The 6,446-nt window shown below is 38.0% G+C and overlaps 1 pseudogene; it reads right to left on the bottom strand.

Annotated features, from left to right (window-relative positions):
- Nucleotides 1–335: 335 nt before the first annotated feature.
- Nucleotides 336–2,048, bottom strand: LOC136858642 (uncharacterized; annotated as a pseudogene).
- Between the last annotated feature and the right edge of the window lie 4,398 nt (nt 2,049–6,446).

Here is a 6,446-nt window from a genome sequence, read left to right as displayed (position 1 = left end):
ACATCCCATCTTAATGGAACGTTCAACAAAAGACGCGTTGAATTTGCTTTATTATGATTTACGTAAACATGACAGTAAGTTTCTCAACTACACAAGAATGAGTGTGGAATCTTTCGACCAGTTGCTACAATTAATCAGGAACGAAACAGAGCATTCGTCCGGAAGAAAAACTAATGGTTACTTTAAGGTAAGTAAAATTTATTTTCACTTTAATTACAACCTACTTATGACTTATGTTCATTATTTAGTTAAAATAACTCGGTGTAGTCAGATTCTTGTGGAACAGCTTCTGGAGATACAGTTGATCGATCAGAGGAGTAATCACTCGAGTAACTTTATGTTGGCCTGTCTGGATACGGGGTGCATAAATAGCCTTGTTCTTGACAGTGGGATGTGCAAGGGGTAGCAATATAAGCATTAACATGCCTTTGTGAATCACCATTAGTATCATGATGGAAATGTGGTAGTGGAGGCTGATACTTCTGAACCACATTCAGCATTTCAATTTTAGCACTGTTCTTTGAATATTGTGGTATTTTCTTGAAATCGCCTAGCAGTGACAATAAGAAGAATTTGTCTGAATCATAGCGTTCACTTTCCTCTCGGGATTTAATACTGGATTTTAAAACATTCACCATCTCCATACCTCTTAAATCATCATTCCTTTTCTTTTTGACGGGGGGGGTGTAACTTGAGATGATTGCGTTTCTGGCATTTCTGCTGCTTCCGGCTCAGTAGCACGTTCAATATTTGAAGTAATAGGTCCAGTTTCTGTTTCTACCTAAAGAAATTGAGGTTGGTCAAAATATATGTACGTACTCTTTTTACGAGCTGCTGAACCACTCCGTACATTCTTCAATCTTATTATTTCTCGGAAATAATAGTCTCATTTTTCCACTTCGTTTGTAGTTGTATACCTGAAAATAACGAAAACAAACTTATTTTCAGGTACCTAGTCACGGAATGCAGTTTTGGTGACTTTCAGCACCATTACCGGCTTGGGATGGCCACTGTCAGAAGTATAGTAAGGCAGGTTTTTTAGCCATATGGACCTTGGCAAAAGACACATGCTTGAGTGAACCAACAGAAGACGAATGGGAAACAATTACTGAAACGTTCGAGAAACCTGCCAATTCCCGAACATACAGTATTAGAATCAAGTAACGACCACACAGCGGATCACAGTACTGTAACTACAAGAGGCTTTTCTCGATTGAGTTACTTGCTATTTGTGATGCGGATTACAAGTTCATCAGCATTGGAGCATAGTCTACGGTAAATGTGGCGATTATTCAGTTTTCACAGAATCCGCTATCTATGGGAAACTTATAAGGAAAAACTGAAAATCCCTGAGTGCAATATCGACTAATAATGATACATCCATGCCGTACGTTTTCGTTGGCGATGAAACATTTTCTCTGTTAGGAAACTTGATGCGACCAGATCTTGCCAGCAATTTAAGCCACGAAAAGAAAATATTCATCTGCAGGCTCAGCCGCGCTCGAAGGTACATTGAATGTACTTTCGGGATTTTAGCTAACAAGTGGCGAATTTTTCATCGCCCACTAGATGCCCAAATAGAATTTGCAATTGACTTAATGAAGGCGTGTTGTGTGTTACACAATTTCATTCGAACTAGGGATGGTATAAGTTATGAAGATTCTCTACATTATTTTCTATCACAACAGAGAACACGAGATTTTGTAAGAAATACAAGGAAACCAGTATCTTACAGAGATGTTTTGCCTTAATACTTTGTTGGAGATGGCGAAGTTCCATGGCAAAACAAATGCATTACTTAAGTAGTTCACAACTAGAAAGCCATGTAACTTCCATATAACAACAAATATATACATTGTAACTGATCACCAAGTTTCTTTTTTTTTTCTTCCAGATTCACTTGCTCTTCTCCAAATAGGACTATTTCTTCCCACACAGCTTTTTTTTACATTTCTGTCACTGTACTCCTTTAACGTGCTGTTCGAAAGTGCAGGTCGTTCAATATCCAAAATGAACAACTCTGTATGAAACTGCTCGGATTGCGCCATATCGACATCTACTAATTTCTGTTACCCACGCGCGACTGGCCGCGTCAGTGAGTGTTGTTTGCAGGGATTAAGTTACGTTTCTCCCCGCGCGCGGCAGGTCAGTCACCGGTGCAACGCTCTTCATAAGTTAGCCGCAAGCGACGTGACAGTCGTGCCGCGTTAGTGGGTGTTGAGTCTATGGCCTATAAAATAGTACTAATAAAGGACATCCGCGTCTAATGGCCTGTTTACACGCGGACAGTAATTTAGTGGTAACTAAATTTTTAACTTAATTTTAAGTGACTTGCAGCGTGTGAACTGTGACTTTAGTGGTAAGTAAACGATTAAGTAACAATTTAGTCAAGTGGAATAGAATCCAGTCTATTTTTCCTTTCAAGTAGACTTCTCACCAGCTGCGCGCGCACCCATCGGAGTAGTGGGGAGCACTGTACTTGGAACTTACCACGTGCGAACAGGCGCAATTTACTTAAGTTCATAAGTTGTGGGTAAAAGCTACGAAGCTGATCATCGTTGTGAGTTCCTCTTTTCTTTTGATCGTTCATTCTGCCGAGAACAATGGCTAGATGGACAGAAGCTTTTAAATCACTGCAGAATTGAAACAATACTAATTATTGTGATAGGTTTTTGATGTGTATTCACTGAAATTTAAAAGCAATAAACCTTTGATAACAGTCGTTTTGCTAAACAATTGCTTATATATAATATTGTAACCAATATGTATTTGTATTTTTCCTTACCTGTATGAAATCTTTCAGAGCAGTATATATATAGCTTCATATACTTCCGGAATCATTAAAGATATACTGGCTTTGGAAACTCTGAAGAAATGATGAAGGCTTCGGACATTCTTTCCCGTCGCGAGCATGTACAGCACGATATGCAGTTTCAGCTTTGATGATAATGCACTACGCATGATATCTGTCTTTTGTATCATTGTTTCAACTTTATGTAGTAACTCATTATATGTTACTTCTGACATTCGCAAGGATAACATATATTCCTGTCACGCTTCCTCGGCCAATTCTTTAAAGAGAATTGTACTTGCCCCGAGATTATTCCTTCTGGTAATCCATTTTCGCTCCCATTCTCTTTTTCTCCTAACTTTGGTCACCTCATCCTCAACTTCCTCTAAAATGTTATCTAACACGCAGCGAATAAAGTCATTACAAATTTTACACGTTGTTGATGGCCGTCCATCTCATCTCTGATCTAGTTGACGACACAGGAACGACTGAATCACGTGGCTTCAGTGACAAACTGCCATGTACCACTGTACTAAACGCTGTCTTACGTTTAAACAAGCCTACGTGAGTTAAGTAGTAACTTACCACTTACTACTGTACTAAACACTGTTCACGTGTAAACCAGCCATAAGTGCGACTAGTCGCGGCAGTGGGCTTATTCATCTCCGCGACAAGAGTTTCGGCCCCCGTTCTGTTGTTGCGGGCTAACATTCTGAACCAAAGATCAGCTCTTATCTAACAACTGTTATTTAAGGGTCTTACTAATAAAAAGTCCTTATACCGTTGTTTAACTCTTGTTTAGTTATACAGTGAATAAACCCTGTATAAGCGTTTTACATTTTTCTTACTAATAAACGAGGTATACGCACTGTATTACTAAACAGCACGTATACACTCGTTCCAAGGAGTAGGAATCTCTTCCTGTAGTTCACTGACGTATTTCGCACGTTCACCGCCTTTATGATCGCTTCTGCTGGTTATCTACGAGCAAAACTTTCCGGAAAGTCGCACAGTAGCACGGCATATCGAAAAGGCAGTGGCAGCACTAAGTGAGACAGCTGGAAATTCGCTTATATTGATATCAACATTTCTTCAGCTTGCTTGTGTAATGATCTCCAAAAAAAGAAATGGAATGGCTTAAGAAAAGATCAATAGCACTTAACTGGGATAGTACGGAAAACGTAAGCAATTGTAATTCAATCGGCGGGTTGAAAAGGGTACACATTCCAAAATCCTTCCTTTTCAGGAGAAAGGAAAACCTGTTTTGTAGCTAAACGAAAGGTTAGATCAAAAAAGTTTCTATTAGGCATTTATACATCACATTTCTACGTATTCAACTACAAAGTATGAAAATCATATTACGTATGGTTTTCAAGTTATGCCCCTTTTTATCTCGAGGAATATGTCCCCTTGTATACGGTAGGTACTCAATTAAGAAAGATCTTTGTAGGGGCAGATAGTGTATAATAAACTCGCAATATCAAAGGTCTATTAAGCTGTAACATATTTTTACACAAAAATACGCCCAACCATCATTTCTTTTATAGTTATTCATTGTCATTCCGTCTCTTTAAAGTGTTTTACTTTACGAAGATGTCTAGCTTCCATAACCTCTGAATGGTGTACGGTACCGTATGTCTTCTATGTTTAAAATATCGTGAAGATCATCAACGTTATCGTCATTCTTTCAACGTGTGTTCGATGTTAAATGGATAAGTCGAATATTTTACAACGATTATATTACTGTCGACAATAAATACCACGAAAATAAACTGCTCACTCGTTTCTTTTTTCCGCTACACGCTGCTATACAACGCTTATACTAGGGTCCTGGACTGTATAAGCAATTCAGTGAATAACTATAACAGATGTATACACAGGAGGCTTATACACTGTTTATTAGTAACGAATTTCGCGTAAACGGTGTATAAACCTTGTATAAAAGTTATACACCGTTTATTAGTAAGACGGTAAGAGTTTAGTCTAGTGAGAAATAAGTCCGACTCCTTGGATGAATGGTCAGCGTTGAGGCCTTCAATTCACAGGATTCCGGGTTCGATTCCCAGCGATTAATTCTTCGGGGACTGCGTGTTTGATTTTCCTAACACTTTCCTCTTCATATAATTTTCACATAATACACCACACTGCCAATCACAACAGAAAAATACAATTGTGATTACATCCCTCCACATGGGTTTGGCGTCAAGAAGGGCATCCGGTCGTAAAACAGAGCCAAATCCATCTGTGCAACAAAGTTCGCACCCGCGATCCCACTGGAGTGAGAAATGTGGTAGTAGTCTAGCGAGAAATAAAAAAAAAACTATACACGTAAAATATTATTGTTAAATGGAGATCTTTTGATGTGATTTAAACTACAGACAAGTCGTTTTCTTTTTCTTTTTTAATAACTGGAGCCAGCAACGTTCAACGTATATGGACAGAATTGCTAAGTATAAGCACAAAGATTCAGCTGCTCAAGAGTGTGCTATTGACATGCAGCTTTTTGTGAAGTTAGCTGAAATGTGTTCTTCGGTTATACTCTACCTTGACAGTTGTTGCACTGAGAGACTTTGAACATAGCAGTAAGTAGCCACGTATAGGACTACTACCGTGCCGGACAATTTATTTTATGACTAGATGTTGTGTACCCATTGCAGACAGGTTACAGCTTTGTAATATTAGTGGCAGGTGGCAGTTGACGATACAAAACTCGCCTCAATTTACAATAGTCTATCGGCATAATGTTATCGTTAAGTGTTAGGGACTTGGCACATTGTAGGTCATCACATTTTGCTTTCTTCCAGCTCGCATAAGGACATTCGATACCTGGGCTTTCAATTCCTCCCTTCCAACGCTTTCACGATTCACTCTTTGAGTGATCTTTCATTCTCGTTTCTAATTTCATTTCAATAGCCATATTAATTATCGCCCTGATCAGTGGAAGATAACAACCACACGTTCTGCAGCTTATAAAATCAACCACCACCACAACAATAACCAGCACCACACCCTCTATCGCCAGTTAGTTCGTTATCATAACGACTGACGCGTCAGCTATATTCTCAGTTATTGGAAAATAAAATGTGAATACCTTTATTATTATTATTATTATTATTATTATTATTATTATTATTATTATTATTATTATTATTATTATTATTATTATTATTATTATTATTATTCCGATATTTCCATGGCTCACGGAGGGATAAGAAGCGTGAGGGGTGAATGGGTGGACAAGCAATTAACAAGAGTAGAACTTAACAACGAAATTCGAAATTTTATTTCTTTCCTTTTTTTTTTTTTTTTTTCTTTTTTTTTTTTTGTTTTTGTTTTAAAATTTGATAGAAGATTTTGAACAAATAACAGTTAAATAGAATAACTATGAGCTCGTCAGCTTCGATAACAACAGCTATAAGTCCGAAAATCAGGTACAAAACCAAGAGAAAATTGCTGATGATGCTTGTTATTTTAAGGGGCCTAACATCAAAGGTCATCGGCCCCCAAGAGAAAATTATCAACACGATAATATACAAAGAGATGAGCATTATAGCTCTGAATAGGTACACTGTTTTATAAGAGCATGTTTACTCCACTCACTTACATAGCCTAGGAGTCGCCTCCAGAAGTTAATATAGTCCAGCCTCTCAGAGGT

The sequence above is a fragment of the Anabrus simplex genome, chromosome 1 (assembly GCF_040414725.1).
Source record: "Anabrus simplex isolate iqAnaSimp1 chromosome 1, ASM4041472v1, whole genome shotgun sequence".
NCBI classification, from domain to species: domain Eukaryota; kingdom Metazoa; phylum Arthropoda; class Insecta; order Orthoptera; family Tettigoniidae; genus Anabrus; species Anabrus simplex.
The sequence above is the reverse complement of the archived record's forward strand: the minus strand, read 5'-3'. Positions and strand labels throughout refer to the sequence as shown.